Source organism: Bidens hawaiensis, unplaced genomic scaffold, assembly GCF_021521415.1.
Source record: "Bidens hawaiensis isolate Kalapana, Puna unplaced genomic scaffold, B.hawaiensis_p1.1 tig00001369_1, whole genome shotgun sequence".
Taxonomy (NCBI): Eukaryota; Viridiplantae; Streptophyta; class Magnoliopsida; order Asterales; family Asteraceae; genus Bidens; species Bidens hawaiensis.
The window spans coordinates 2,627,996-2,646,188 of NW_027491077.1; positions in this window are offsets into that span (position 1 = coordinate 2,627,996).

Below are 18,193 nucleotides of genomic sequence, written 5' to 3' on the forward strand. Positions count from 1 at the left end.
GGAACAGTACTCCCGAGTACACTTTTCTAAATAAGTTATTTTATAGCAAAGAGCTGAAACGGATCATTGAAGAACAAGGTTGCTCTTAAGAAGTTGTCGGGCAAAGTCTGGCAAATTCAAGAAGACTGAAGTCTACTCGGTGAGTATTTTACTTAGTGAAATACTCTTTAAGTAAAGTCTACCCGGAAACTGATCCCGAGCACACTTCTATGTTACCAAGTTATGATGGATGGCCGAGCATACTCGGAAAGACAAGATTAGTGCAAAGCCTACCCGGAAGACTTGTTTTACACTTAGTTTATTTTGAATATGCAATTTGAATATGTATGACTGTATTTAGGGTTTCTAGAAGGAATGACAGCTGTTCTAGGTTGGCAGGCCTATAAATAGAATATTTAGGGCACGTCGCCAAGGGACACGCAGAGAGAGAGATAAGCCTTTACACTTTCGGATAAGAATGAATATTTCTAGAAAGTGACGGCTGTCCTAGGATTCCTAGAAAACCCTAAATCGATTATCCTTTTGTATGATTAATATTATATAAATGGAAATCTTTTGAGTGAATCTTAAGTGTGCTTTCTACCTTTGATTATTCATTGCAACAGTATGTTTGTTATTGATTCCGCCTTTAACAAACGGATATCTTTCTAAATATAGCAACCCGTCATTAACTCTCTTGTCGACACATCAATCTGTGTGAGTTATGACATGATTTATTAAGATCCAGCTGAAATTGAGGGGACCGAAAGTAAGCGTTAGCTACACTTGTATAAATGTACATGTTGACAACTTAACGTTTCAGATTTAACAAATGCATCGGTAGATTATCAAGAAAGATATGCATGCCTTATTACGTATAATTAAATCTCGACCGTCTTTGCGGTAATAGTCATCTCGGGATTCCTTCCCCAAATCATTTTTGTCTGCAGGGGAAAATATATTTTCATTCTTATAACTAATCACCATACTAAACTCCTCATCTTCATGTGCATGCGTATAAGTTGTTGGAGGATTCTTGATTACTATTGACATTTTTTTATCGAGTTGGTCTGTCACATATAAAACTTTTTGTGCTTGTGAGCCCAATATGAAAGGATCATTCTTGTGTCCTACTCCACTAACTTCAACCAATGTGTACCCAAGGTCGTCTTTTTTTACCCCGTTTTTATTGTCAACCTAGTCACACTAGAACATCGGGATTTGTCTAAATTGGTAATCAAGTACCCATATGTCCTGTAAAACCCCATAATAGGTTGTCTCTTTGTAGGTTTTAACTTCTCTAGAAATGTGCAATTCATTTGCTACTACACTAACCCCACTGTTCTGGTGCACTTTACCTTCTCGAGATTTTGTACGAAATGTAAATCCGTTGATGTCATAGACTTCGTAGCTAAATACGTTTCTATTTGGTCCATATGAAATCCACTTTATGGTCTCTGATATACTATCTCGCGATTCCGCTAACTCTCTCTCAAATAGATAAATATATACTACAAGGGTGAACTTCAATTCCACGTGATCAAATATAATAAATATTTAACTAGTAAGGCCATAATGAAATATGTGGTATACGTATGTACCTCAGAGCGTAACCACATACCAAACTTTAAGATGTGCTCTTTCTCTAGCCATGTTGTTTTCTTGTCAGGATGTAGTTGTTCAAGAAATGCCATGTATCGACTATAAATAAATATTGACGAATTTTATACACCGTGTAGTAGAAAATAAAAAAATATAATCCATGTACATAATAGTTATTCGATATAAGGAACAATTTTGGATGTATTTTGCTACACATAGAAATGTGCCTTCACGAACATATATGAAGAAATGTCGTCAAACGATTTGCCCGTTGATAGTGGGACTCCGTCTTTATTACTTGCTCTATGCTTATTTTCAATAGATTTCCTCAAAATGTTAGGAATACCAATAGTCTTCAAGTCTTTTTTGAATTCGCTCAAGAACTCAATCATCTCCTCAGCAACATTCTGTTCAGCAACATTCTGTTCAGCAATGCATCCTTCTGGCTTATTTTTGTTTTGCACATTCCCCTTAATAACCTTCATACACCTTTCAAATGGATACATCCACCGAAAGCATACGAGACCACATAACTTAACTTCCCTAGCAATGTGCATGGTTAAATGAACCATAACATAAAAAAACGATGGAGTGAAGTATTTCTCGAGAAGGAACAATGTCACAAACAAATCTGCCTCCAATTTGTCAACCTCCTCGACCTCGATCTCCTTGCTACAAATTGATTTGAAAAAAAAAACAAAACCTTAAATAAAAAAGTATACGGTCACGTAACCACATGCTTTATTCCAACTTACCAAAAAATTAAGGAGTGATATGGTGATATGAATATAAAAATTAGAACAATACCTTATTATAGCATATTTTATGGGTTGTGGCATAATAGATCGTATTGCAACGGGCAAAAACTGTTGCATAAGCATGTGATAGTCGTGTGATTTAAGTCCAGTTAGCTTCTAGTCCTTTAGACTAACCAAAGTAGCAAAATTTGAACAATACCCTTGTGGGATCCTTAACTTGTACAACATATAGCAAAACTTGTCCTTTTCCTCTGTTGTTAATGTGTAACTCGCAGGCGGAAGCCTAATGTTTGTATCGTCTGTCTAAGGTGTTAACTCTGGCCTTAAGTGCATATCATCCAGATCGTGTCGAGCCTCCAATCCATCTTTCGTTTTTCCCGGAATGTTTAACAGTGTTCCAATCAAAATCTCTACCACATTCTTTTCAATATTCATACAATCTATTCAATGGTTAATAGAATTAAACCGCCAATATCTAAGTTTCCGATGAGAAATATTAAATTTCTTCCAGTAGGGTTTACAGTTTTTGCCTTCTTCTATTTTATCTAATTCTTTTGTTCCCCTTTGTTTTTTATTTTTTTATTTTCCCACCTCTCCCGTTCGAAGCTTATTGCATGGCTATCTTGTGGCCCTTACCCCAAATGTTTATACAATATTGCATCTCGTTATATATTTCTAAACCATTTTTAGATATTGGTTCATTTCGAAACTCTTGTGTTCCATCGAATCCCTTCTATTGCTTTCTGAACGGGTGGCCATAAGGTAGATATTGTCTGTGGTCACCATAGCTTTGCTTATTTGATCTTCTAAGTCTAACACAGTTTGTTTCTTTACCACAAACTACACAACCAAATAAGCCACTATATGGACAACCACAAAGTGTACCAAGGGCGGGATAATCGTTTATGGTCCATAAGACAACAACACGAGCGTAAACCTTTCTCGGGCATATGCATTGTATGTTTCTACCCCCGTATCGAATAACTATTTTAGATATTCAATCAACGGTGCTAAAAATACATCAATATCGTTACCTGGTGTCCCCAATATCAATAACGATAGCATGATGAACTTCCTTTTCATACACACATCGACCCATATCTTTAAATTTGTCAACCCATTTTGACCCAAAAATAAGGAGGTGGAATTTCAAGTGACCCATTTTGACCCATCTTATTAAAATCTATGACCCAAACCAACCCATATGATTTATAAAACAACCCAAATTGACCAATTTGAAATGGTTTGGGTCAAGATTGCCACCCCTAGTATTATGTAACTGAGGTTTCGAATTTTTAATAACTAAAACTAATAAAACAAAAACATAGCAGTTAAAATTATATAAATGAACAAACATAAATGGGGATAACAGAGTCCAACTGGGGATAATAGAGTCTAATAAGGGATTATAGAGTCCGGTTGGGGATAATAAAGTCCACATGGATATAACAAAGTCTAACTAGGGATATAACAAAGTCCCCAGTTAGACTTTGTTATCCCCATTGGACTCTGTTATACCTAATTGGACTATGTTATACCAATTTGTACTCTGTTATACCCATTTGGAATTTGTTATCCCCAACTGGACTATAGTTTCCCCAATTGGACACTATTATCCCCAATTGAACTATGTTATACCCCATTGGAGTCTGTTATCCCTAATCGGACTATGTTATACTCCATTGGAATCTATTATCCCTAATTGGACTCTGTTATCCCAATTGGACTCTATTATACCCAATTGGACTTTGTTATCCCCAATTGGACTCTGTTATCCCTAATTGGACAGTGTTATCTACAATTGGACACTATTATCCCCAACTGGACACTGTTATCCCTAATTAGACTCTATTATCCCAATTAGACTCTATTATACCCATTTGGACTCTGTTATCCCCAAATGGACTCTATTATCCCCAATTGGACTTTGTTATACCCAATTGGACTTTTTGTTATACCAAATTCTACTATCCTCAATTGGACTTTGTTATATCTAATTGAACTCTACTATCACCAGTTGGACGCGGTTACACCCATTAGGACTTTATTATCCCCAATTGGACACTGTTATACCCAATTGAACTATGTTATACGCCACTGGAATCTGTTATACCCCCATTGGAATCTGTTATCCCTAATTGGACTATATTATCCCAACTGGACTCTATTATACCCAATTGGACTTTGTTATCCCCAATTAGACTCATTATCTCCAATTGGATACTATTATCCCCAATTGGACTATATTATCCCCAATTGGACTTTGTTATACCCAGTTGGACTTTTTGTTATACCCAATTGGACTCTATTATGCCCAATTGAACTTTGTTATACCAAATTGGACTCTATTATCCCCAATCGGATTTGTTAAAGGTCGAGCTAAATGCCGATCAAATTTGGATTTGTTAAATATTGGGCCGGGTCGGATAAGAAATGACTTATTTTTTTAAACAATTGGAACTTGGATTTGGGTTAATTAAATAGTTAAAAGCCCATGTTTTTAATTAATGGATCAATTTATTTTGGAATTAGATTTGGTTAAATAGCTAAATTCAACTTCTAATTATAGAATTATAAGTTGTTCTATTTTTGTTATATTTTTTTAAAAAATTTAAATTTTAAAAAAAATGTTAGCTAATATTCTTAAAAACAAAATGATAATAGGAAGATTGGGGTCGGTAATAAAAATAGATTGGGGTCGGTAATAAAAAAAGATTGGGGTCAGTCGGAATTTCGCAATATAAATTTACATTATGTATTAATAAGAGTAACATTATGAATAGGCTTATTAGCGAATTAAAAACAAAATATAAAAAGATAATGATAATCAATCACAGCCTGGAAACTAAAGGGTCGACGATAATTCCAAATTTCTCAAAATCGTTCCCTCTCAATTTTTCGAATCTAGATTAATGATGATTGATTAATATTAATAGGATTCAAATTGGCGCCGTTAATCAATCTTTAATTGAAAATTAACTAAAATTGAATATTTCACGTTGCCGCCATGAACACATTACACTCCTATTGTTACGGAAACATGCTCATAATGATTCATTCCACATTTGTTGGCGGTTTCGGTTCTAGATCTCGATTGACGATTTTCAAAAATACCCAAATTTGACATCAAGAAAATCATATTCTTCTACTAAGGTTTGTGATGATTTATCTATGTTTAGTGATCGGTTGTGTGTTCTTGATGTATCGATCAACAACTATCAATGCATGTGACGATTTGTATATATGTTTAATTTCAATCAACAACTCTAATTTGCATGTTACTTTATGTCCTTGGTCATGGATTTGGAAGAAATATATGAAGAGAATGATGCATTGGAAGACCGGTTTATTGAAGAATTTCATGATGATTCGAGTGACTATGATATGAGTCCCTCAGATGACGTGAACGAACATAAAGTCAATGATGCCAAAGATAAAAAAAGGGTATTTACCAGACTGTCAAAGATGCGAAGTGCCTACACAAATTCAGGTGGAAAAACATATAGTCAAGTTCGATGCGTTTGGCAGGTTGAGTGGAAAGTACATATCTAAATTCGTGAGTTTCTTAGGAAATTTGGTCAAGGAGAAAGTGAATGTTGGTGTTCTTACATGGAGGGAAGCATCCAAAGAATAAGGGATAAGTTGTGGGAAGAGATTACGGTAAAATGTATGATCAATTATTTGTTTGCATACATTATATTCCATTCTAATTGTAATTGTTATTTCTGTGTTATTATGAAGTAGATGAAGACAAAAGAAAAGTTGTAATGACTCGTCTTGGTTTACTCTTAAGAAGCTTTAGAAGTATGGTGTATAAACAGGACATACACCCCAACCTAGGCAAACCAGAGAAGTTAGCTAAAATTCCAAGACGGTTCAGACTATAATCCTTAATCAAGATCACTGGGACAACTTTGTCACGTATACACAATCCGATAAATTCAAGGTATAGGTCCATCTTCTAATTATTATCAACATATATAATTTCATCATTTTTTATATTTTCATAATTATAAAATTTAATTAAGAATTGACATATGTGAGATTTAATTTTCATGAACGATTCGTGGGATAAAAGGAAGGAAGTTTGTGCAAACTCACCTTACAACCACCGATTGGGAAGAGGCGGATATGCTACTATTGAAGAAAAAATGATAAATGCTTTATTATTTAAAAATTCCCTAAATAGATGCTTAGGACTTAAAAATAAGATTATGTGATTTAATACTAATGCACTTTTCTTATAAATTATAACAAGCTTGCAAACAACGAAGTTGAGAAAGATGTATCACCCTCCCGATATCTGATGTGGTATGAATCCCGTCAATAAAAATATGGTGAAATAGAAGATGAGGAGATTAAAACACTCACACAGCAACTGGTGAGTTCGGGAGACTGTCTTTAATTTATTCTTATCGTCTTGCTAAAGCTGAATGATTTTACATATTATATGAAGTTGAATGATTTTACATATTATTTTGTGTAGCTGGAAAATGAAAAAAAAATCAATGCTAGGGAGTTGAAGGATGATCAAGGCGAGGATGCCATGACACTGGTCTTTGGCCACGAAAAACGTGGTTGCGTAAGAGGGGTAGGAACTGGAGTAATGTCTTCTATATATCTGCACGGTCCATGACGAGTTAGAGGATCGACGCAAGAATAAATAAAGGAGATTCAATTTATGGTCCAGTCTAAGAGAGACGAGGGGGAAAAAGAGTGACAATAAAGACAGAAACAAGGTGAAGAACTTATTTTGATGAAAAATGCGCTCGATAAACCACAATCTGACATGAGAACGTTACTATCCAGCCTTGCTATTCAGAGGATTTAGGTGGGGACAAAACTGAATCAACCGCAAGTAAGTGAATCTGTCTATATAAATATTGTAGTTTAAATTCTTCTTTGACCAGGTCAATTCGACAAATCATTCAACTGAATTGCAAAACAATGAGGCTGCACCAAACAACACAGTGATCGGAAATCAGAAACATCCTGTTAACGATAGCTTAACTCCAATAACATATTTTTTCACTCTTATAACATTTTTATAAATATAAATCAATTAATCCATTGTACTTTAAACATGCTAATCCATTCTACTCATTAAAACCGGTCTCTGACTCATTCAAGTGGGTCCCAGAAGAATGAAACTGCATATTCAGTGCGAAAGAATGACGACACCATTACTGATCATACGCTTCAACTTAAACAGTTCACAAAGATTAACATAATTCTAGTACTTATTATTTTATTTTAAGATTATTTTGATTAATTCAATTCTATTATAACATTATACTTTAACTATAACGCAATGAGACAACACCTGGAAATCAGTCTCCAAGTCAATCAGGTGGATACCAGCTGAAAAAAACTACAACTTTGTTTGGTAAGAATGACCAAGCCACTTCTGCTACAGTCAAAAAGAAAAATTGTACACATGAGAAAGTCAATCAGGTAAGTTGTTTTTTGAATAATTCAGTAATTTACAATCTTTATTAATTAATTGTGGGAATTATAAAATGTTATTTAGGAATCTTCCAAAACTGTCAAAAAGAACTCGGAAAGCTCACCTATACCAGTAAATACTCCTTCACCAAAAGGAGAAAGGGTATGTACTTTTACAAATATGTCTTTGTATTTTTTTTTTCTTTTTTCCTTATGATATAATGACAATAATTATTATAGACTATCAAGTGTCGACTTGCAAATGTGTCCAAGAGAAACATTGTCGCTTCTTGTAGGATTTACTTGTCTGAAGGTCTACAAATATGTCACAATGTTCCAGTCCAAAACGACTGCTACAAAGTGTCGATTGACCGATCGATAGAAGATGTAGCATTTTTACCTAATGAAATCCCTAATGCGCGAATAGTCGGGGATGCAGTTGGCGGTTTTGTTCCTTGGCCGAAGGATCTTTGCATTATTGATGTGAGTTTCTGTAATTACTTTCTATAATGATCTTTAAATTATTAAACTATTTCAAACAACTTAGGTGCTTTTTTTCCTTTTTAAATGGTGTTGACACTGGATGATCAACAAATTGAAAATCAAAAGGTCAACGACTTTACAAACGCGACAACTACTAAACATGTTGATGGTAAACATCGGAATCAACCGAAAGATTTAAAGGTAAAAAAACCTTAAACAAAAGGACCAGTTGACTATGTCCAGTTAAATAATCTTAAATCGAAGTTCACCAGGAGTAGTACTAATGCAATATCTAAGCCGGCTTAGTTAATTCAACTAGTGAGATTAGATTAGGATGCATAATTGTAATTACTCCCGTTTAAAAATTTAAATATATGTAGAAGAATTACATTTTATTTTAATAATATTTTTGTATCGTTTCATTTATATATTATCCATTATTATACTTATTCGCAAATGTCACTAAATGTGAATTGCAATCAAATTTGACGTAACTATAATTCATTTTTGGTCACATTTTAAATTATCATGTCACTAAAAGGTTACATTTGGGTGATTATAAACTGTATATAGTCACATTTTACTAAAAAGTTTGTGTCTAACATATATATATATGGTCACATTCATTAAAGATAGTGTCACTACAAGTGTCACTAAAAGGTATATATTGGTAATTTTGTGCTAACAATTGTATGATAACTAACTACATATAATCACTGCCTACATAAATATTTGTGACTACAAGTATGTTATAGGGTCACGTAACTACGTAATATATGTCACTAAAGGGAAATTAACAACAATTATTCAAAGATAGTGTCACTGAATAATACACAACAGTGACACTTAAAATAAGAGATGTCACTAGAAGGTATGTAGTAGTCACAACATAGATTAACAATTGTGTGATAACTAATTACATATAGTCGCGTTGTTCAAAATTATTTGTCACTAAAATACATAAAACCTCACATTTATTTAATAATAGTGTGACAACAAGTGTGTTAGGGTCATTTAACTACGTAATATATGTCATTAAATGGAAATGTACCAAGAAATTTTCAAAAATAGTGTGACTAAAGGATACACAATAGTGACACTTAAAATAAGACTAATTTATATTAAACATTTTGGGTCATATTTTCATTTGTGTTATGTCACTAGAAGGTATGAAATAGTCACAACTTAGATTAATAATTGTGTGATAACTAACTACATATAATCACACTATTCAAAATTATTTGTCACTAAAATACATAAAAACTCACATTTATTTAATAATAGTGTGACAAAAAGTGTGTTAGGGTCATGTAACTACATAATATATGTCACAAAATGGAAATGTAACAAGAATTTTTTAAAATTAGTGTGACTAAAGGATACACAACAGTGACACTTAAAATAAGACTAGTTTACATTAAACGTTTTAGGTCACATTTTCATTTGTGTTTTGTCACTAGAAGGTATGTAATAGTCACAACTTAGATTAACAGTTGTGTGATAACTATCTAGATATAGTCACACTGGTCAAAATTATTTGTCACTAAAATACATAAAAACTCTCATTTATTTAATAATAGTGTGACAACAAGTCTATTAGGGTCATGTAACTAAGTAATATATGTCACTAAATGGAAATGTACCAACAAATTTTCAAACATAGTGTGACTAAAGGAAACACAATAGTGACACTTAAAATAAGACTAGCATATATTAAACGTTTTGGGTCACATTTTTATTTGTGTTATGTCACTAGAAGGTATGTAATAGTCACAACTTAGATTAATAATTGTGTGACAACTAACTACATATAGTCGCGCTGTTCAAACTTATTTGTCACTAAAATACATAAAAACTCACATTTATTTAATAATAGTGTGACAAAAAGGTGCGTTAGGGTCTTGTAACTACTTAACCTATGTCACAAAATGGAAATGTAACAAGAAATTTTCAAACTTAGTGTGACTAAAGGATACACAACAGTGACATTTAAATTAAGACTAGTTTATATTAAACGTTTTAGGTCAAATTTTCATTTGTGTATTGTCAATAGAAGGTGAGTAATTGTCACAACATAGATTAACAATTGTGTGATAATTAACTAAATATAGACCAACTGGTAACAATTATTAATCACTAAAATACATAAAAACTAACATTTATTTAATAATATTGTGACAAAAAGTGTGTTAGGGTCATGTAACTACGTATATGTCACAAAATGGAAATGTAACAAGAAATTTTCATACTTATTGTGACTAAATGATACACATCAGTGACTTTTAAAATAAAACTAGTTTATATTAAACGTTTTAGGGTAATGTAACTACGTAATATATGTCACTAATTGGAAATGTACCAAGAAATTTTCAAACATAGTGTGACTAAAGGATACACAACAGTGACACTTAAAATAATACTAATTTATATTAAACGTTTGGGTAACATTTTCATTAGTGTTATGTCTCTAGAAAATTTTTAATTGTCACAACTTAGATTAATAATTGTGTGATAACAAACTACATATAGTCACATTGTTCAAAATTATTTGTCACTAAAATACATAAAAACTCACATTTATTTAATAATAGTGTGACAAAAAGTGTGTTAGGTCATGTAACTACGTAATATATGTCACTAAATGGAAATGTACTAAGAAATTTTCAAACATAGTGTGACTAAAGGATACATAACAGTGACACTTAATATAAGACTAATTTATACTAAACGTTTTGCGTCACATTTTCATTAGTGTTATGTCTCTAGAAAGTATGTAATAGTCACAACTTAGATTAGCAATAGTGTGATATCTAACTACATATAGTCACACTGTTCAAAATTATTTGTCACTAAAATACATAAAAACTCACATTTATTTAATAATAGTGTGACAAAAAGTGTGTTAGGGTCATGTAATTACGTAATATATGTCACTAAATGGAAATGTACAAAGAAATTTTAAAACATAGCGTGACTAAATGATTCATAACAATGACATTTAAAATAAGACAAGTTTATATTAAACGATTTGGGTCACATTTTCATTTGTGATTTGTCACTAGACGGTATGTAATAGTCACGACTTAGATTAATAATTGTGTGATAACTAACTACATATAGTCGCGCTGTTCAAAATTATTTGTCCCTAAAATACATAAAAACTCACATTTATTTAATAATAGTGTGACAAAAAGTGTGTTAAGGTCATGTAACTACGTAATATATGTCACTAAATGAAAATGTAACAAGAAATTTTCAAACATAGTGTGACTAAAAGATACACAACAGTGACACTAAAAATAAGACTAGTTTATATTAAACGTTTTGTGTCACATTTTCAATTGTGTTATGTCATTAGGTGGTATGTAATAGTCACAACCTAGATTAATAATTGTGTGATAACTAATTACATATAGTCACACTGTTCAAAATTAGTTGTCCTTAAAATACATAAAAACTCAAATTTATTTAATAATAGTGTGTCAAAAAGTGTGTTAGGGTCATGTAACTACGTAATATATGTCACTAAATGGAAATGTACCAAGAAATTTTCTAACATATTGTGACTAAAAAATACACAACATTGACACTTAAAATAAGACTAGTTTATATTAAATGTTTTTGGTCACATTTTCATTTGTGTTTTGTCACTAGAAGGTATGTAATAGTCACAACTTAGATTAACAGTTGTGTGATAACTATCTAGATATAGTCACACAGGTCAAAATTATTTGTCACTAAAATACATAAAAACTCTCATTTATTTAATAATAGTGTGACAACAAGTCTATTAGGGACATGTAACTACGTAATATATGTCACTAAATGGAAATGTACCAACAAATTTTCAAACATAGTGTGACCAAAGGATACACAATAGTGACACTTAAAATAAGACTAGTATATATGAAATAGTCACGACTTAGATTAATAATTGTATGATAACTAACTACATATAGTTGGGTTGTTCAAAATTATTTATCCCTAAAATAAATAAAAACTCACATTTATTTAATAAGAGTGTGACAAAAGGTGTGTTAGGGTCATGTAACTACTTAACATATGTCACAAAATGGAAATGTAACAAGAAATTTTCAAACTTAGTGTGACTAAATGATACATAACGGTGATATTTAATATAAGACTAGTTTATATTAAACGTTTTAGGTAACATATTCATTTGTGTTTTGTCACTAGAAGGTGAGTAATAGTCACAACTTAGATTAACAATTGTGTGATAACTAACTATATATAGACACGCTGATAAAAATTATTTATCTCTAAAATATATAAAAACTCACATTTATTTAATAATAGTGTGACAAAAAGTGTGTTAGGGTCATGTAACTACGTAACATATGTCACTAAATGGAAATGTACGAAGAAATTTTCAAACATAGTGTGACTAAAAGATACACAATAGTGACACTTAAAATAAGACTAATTTATGTTAAACGTTTTGAGGCTCATTTTCATTAGTGTTATGCCTCTTGAATGTATGTAATAGTCACAACTTAGATTAACAATTGTGTGATAACTAACTACGTATAGTCACACTGTTCAAAATTATTTGTCAATAAAATACATAAAAACTCATATTTATTTAATAATAGTGTGACAAAAAGTGTGATAGGGTCATGTAACTACGTAATATATGTCACTAAATGGAAATGTACCAAGAAATTTTAAAACATAGTGTGACTAAAGGATACACAACAATGACAGTTAAAATAAGACTAGTTTATATTAAACGTTTTGGGTCGTTTTGTCACTAGAAGATATGTAATAGTCACGACTTAAATTAATAATTGTGTGATAACTAACTACATATTGTCGCGCTGTTCAAAATTATTTGTCCCTAAAATACATTAAAACTCACATTTATTTAATAATAGTGTGACAAAAAGTGTGTTAGGATCATGTACTACGTAATATATGTCACTAAATGAAAATGTACCAAAAATTTTCAAACAAAGTATAACCAAAGGATACACAACAGTGGCACTTAAAATAAGACTTATTTATATTAAACGTTTTGGGTCACATTTTCATTAGTGTTATGTCTCTAGAAAGTATGTAATAATCACAACTTAGATTAATAATTGTGTGATAACTAACTACATATACTCACACTGTTCAAAATTATTTGTTCCAAAAATACATAAAAACTCACATTTATTTAATAATAGTGTGACAAAAGGTGTGTTAGGGTCATGTAACTACGTAATATATGTCAATAAATGTAAATGTACCAAGAAATTTTCAAACATAGTGTGACTAAAGGATACACAACAATGACACTTAAAATAAGCCAAGTTTATATTAAACGTTTTGGGTCACATTTTCATTTGTGTTATGTCTCTAGAAGATATGTAATAGTCACGACTTAGATTAATAATTGTGTGATAACTAACTTCATATAGTCGCGCTATTCAAAATTATTTGTCCCTAATATACATAAAAACTCACATTTATTTAATAATAGTGTGACAAAAAGTGTGTTAGGGTCATGTAACTACGTAACATATGTCACAAAATGGAAATGTAACAAGAAATTTTCAAACTTTGTGTGAATAAAGGATACACAACAGTGACATTTAAAATAAGACTAGTTTATATTAAACGTTTTAGGTCACATTTTCATTTGTGTTTTGTCACTAGAAGGTGAATAATAGTCACAACTTAGATTAACAATTGTGTTATAACTAACTACATATACACACACTGATAAAAATTATTTATCACTAATATATATAAAAAATCACATTTATTTAATAATAGTGTGACAAAAAGTGTGTTAGGGTCATGTAACTACGTAATATATGTCACTAAATGGAAATGTACCAAGAAATTTTCAAACATAGTGTGACTAAAGGATACACAACAATGACACATAAGACTAGTTTATATTAAACGTTTTGGATCACATTTTAATTTGTGTTATGTCACTAGAAGGTATGTAATAGTTACGAATTAGAATAATAATTGTGTGATAACTATCTACATATAGTCACACCTATCGAAATTATTTGTTCCTAAAATACATAAAAACTCACATTTATTTAATAATAGTGTGACAAAAAGTGTGTTAGGGTCATGTTACTACGTAACATATGTCACAAAATGGAAATGTAACAAGAAATTTTCAAACTTAGTGTGACTGTATGTAGTTAGTTATAAGACTAGTTTATATTAAACGTTTTAAGTCACATTTTCATTTTTGTTTTGTCACTAGAAGGTGAGTAATAGTCACAACTTAAATTAACAATTGTGTGATATCTAACTACATATAGACACACTGATAAAAATTATTTATCACTAAAGTATATAAAAACTCACATTTATTTAATAATAGTGTGACAAAAAGTGTGTTAAGGTTATGTAACTACGTAATATATGTCACTAAATGGAAATGTACGAAGAAATTTTCAATCATAGTGTGACTAAAGGATATACAACAGTGACACTTAAAATGAGAATAATTTATATTAAACGTTTTGGGTCACATTTTCATTAGTGTTATGTCTCTTGAAAGTATGTAATAGTTATAACTTAGATTAACAATTGTGTGATAAATAACTACGTGTAGTCATACTGTTCAAATTTATTTGTCAATAAAATACATAAAAACTCACATTTATTGTATAATAGTGTGACAAAAAGTGTGTTAGGGTTATGTAATTACGTAATATATGTCACTAAATGGAAATGTACCAAGAAATTTTCAAACATAGTGTGACAAAAGGATACACAACAATGAAACTTAAAATAAGACAAGTTTATATTAAACGTTTTTGGTCACATTTTTATTTGTGTTTTGTCGCTAAAAGGTATGTAATAGTCACGACTTAGATTAATAATTGTGTGATAACTAACTATATATAGTCGCGCTGTTCAAAATTATTTGTCCCTAAAATACATAAAAACTCACATTTATTTAATAATAATGTGACAAAAGGTTTGTTAGGGTCATGTAACTACGTAATATATGTCACTAAATGGAAATGTAGCAAGAAATTTTCAAACATAGTATGACTAAAGGATACACAACAGTGACACTTAAAATAAGACTAGTTTATATTAAACGTTTTGGGTCACATTTTCATTTGTGTTTTGTCACTAGAAGATACGTAATAGTCATGACTTAGATTAATAATTATGTGATAACTAACTACATATAGTCACGCTGTTCAAAATTATTTGTCCATAAAATACATAAAAAATCATATTTATTTAATAATAGTGTGACAAAAAGTGTGTTGGGGTTATGTAACTAAGTAATATATATGTCATTAAATGGAAATGTACAAAGAAATTTTCAAACATAGTGTGTCTAAAGGATACACAACAATGACACTTAAAATAAGACTAGTTTATATTAAACGTTTTGGGTCACATTTTTATTTGTGTTTTGTCACTAAAAGGTATGTAATAGTCACGACTTAGATTAATGATTGTGTGATAACTAACTACATATAGTTGTGTTGTTCAAAATTATTTGTCCCAAAAATACATAAAAACACACATTTATTTAATAATAGTGTGACAAAAAGTGTGTTAAGGTCATGTAACTTCGTAACATATGTCACAAAAGGGAAATATAACAAGAAATTTTCAAATTAATGTCAATAAAGGATACACACCAGTGACTTTTAAAATAAGACTAGTTTATATTAAACGTTTTAGGGTAATGTAACTACGTAATATATGTCACTAATTGGAAATGTACCAAGAAATTTTAAAACATAGTGTGACTAAAGGATACACAACAGTGACACTTAAAATAAGACTAATTTACATTAAACGTTTTGGGTCACATTTTCATTTGTGTTATGTCACTAGAAGGTAAGTAATAGTCACAACGTAAATTAACAATTGTGTGATAACTAACTACATATAGTCACACTATTCAAAATTATTTGTCACTAAAATATATAAAAACACACATTTATTTAATAATAGTGTGACAATAAGTGTGTAACTACGTAATCTATGCCACTAAATGGAAATGTACAAAACAATTTTCAAACATATTGTGACTAAAAGATACAACAGTGACACTTAAAATAAGACTAGTTTATATTATACATTTTAAGTCAAATTTTCATTTGTGTTTTGTCAGTAGAAGGAGTGTAATGGTAACAACTTAGATTCACAATTGTGTGATAACTAACTACATATTGACACAATGGTCAAAATTATTTGTCACTAAAATATATAAAAACTCACATTTATTTAATAATTGTGTGACAAAAAGTGTGTTAAGGTAATGTAACTACGTAATATATGTCACTAAATGAAAATGTACCAAGAAAATTTTCAAACATAGTTTGACTAAAAGATACACAACAGTGACACTAAAAATAAGACTGGTTTATATTAAACCTTTTGGTTCACATTTTCATTTATGTTATGTCACTAAAAGGTATGTAATAGTCACGACTTAGATTAATAATTGTGTGATAACTAAATACATATAGTCACGCTTTTCAAAATTATTTGTCCCTAAAATACAAAAAAACTCACATTTATTTAATATTAGTGTGACAAAAAGTGGGTTAGGGTCATGTGACTACGTAACATATGTTACAAAATGGAAATGTAACAAGAAATTTTAAAACATAGTGTGACTAAAGGATACACAACAATGACACTTAAAATAAGACTAGTGTATATTAAACGTTTTGTGTCACAATATCATTTGTGTTATGTCACTAGATGGTATGTAATAGTCAAACTTTAGATTTATAATTGTGTGACAACTAACTACATATAGTCGCACTGTTCAAAATTATTTGTCCATAAAATACATAAAAACTCACATTTATTTAATAATAGTGTGACAAAAATTGTGTTAGGGTCATGTAACTACGTAATATATGTCACTAAATGAAAATGTACCAAGAAATTTTCAAACATAGTGTGACTAAAAGATACACAATAGTGACACTTAAATTAGGACTAGTTTATATTAAACGTTTTGGGTAACATTTTCATTTGTGTTATGTCACTAGAATGTATGTAATAGTCTCGACTTAGATTAATAATTGTGTGATAACTAAATACATATAGTCACGCTTTTCAAAATTTTGTGTCCCTAAAATACATAAAAACTCACATTTATTTAATAATAGTTTGACAAAAAGTGTGTTAGGTCAAGTAATTACGTAATATATGTCACTAAATGGAAATGTACCAAGAAATTTTAAAACAAAGTGTGACTAAAGGATACACAACAATGACACTTAAAATAAGACTAGTTTTAATTAAACGTTTTGTGTCACATTTTCATTTGTGTTATGTGACTAGAATGTATGTAATAATCACGACTTAGATTAATAATTGTGTGATAACTAAATACATATAGTCACGCTTTTCAAAATTATTTGCCCCTAAAATACATAAAAACTCAGATTTATTTAATAATAGTGTGACAAAAAGTGTGTTAGGGTCATGTTACTACGTAATATATGTCAATAAATGAAAATGTACCAAGAAATTTTCAAACATAGTGTGACTAAAAGATATACACAACAATAACACTTAAAATAAGACTAGTTTATATTAAACGTTTTGGGTCACATTTTCATTTGTGTTTTGTCACTAGACGGTATGTAATAGTCACGACTTAGATTAATAATTGTGTGATAACAAACTACATAGAATCGCGCTGTTCAAAATTATTTGTCCCAAAAATAAATAAAAACTCACATTTATTTAATAATAATGTGAAAAAAAGTGTGTTAGGGTCATGTAACTACGTAATATATGTCACTAAATGAAAATGTACCAAGAAATTTTAAAACATAACATGACTAAATGATTCACAACAATGACACTTAAAATAAGACTAGTTTATATTAAATGTTTTGGGTCACATTTTCATTTGTGTTTTCTCACTAGACGGTATGTAATAGTCACGACTT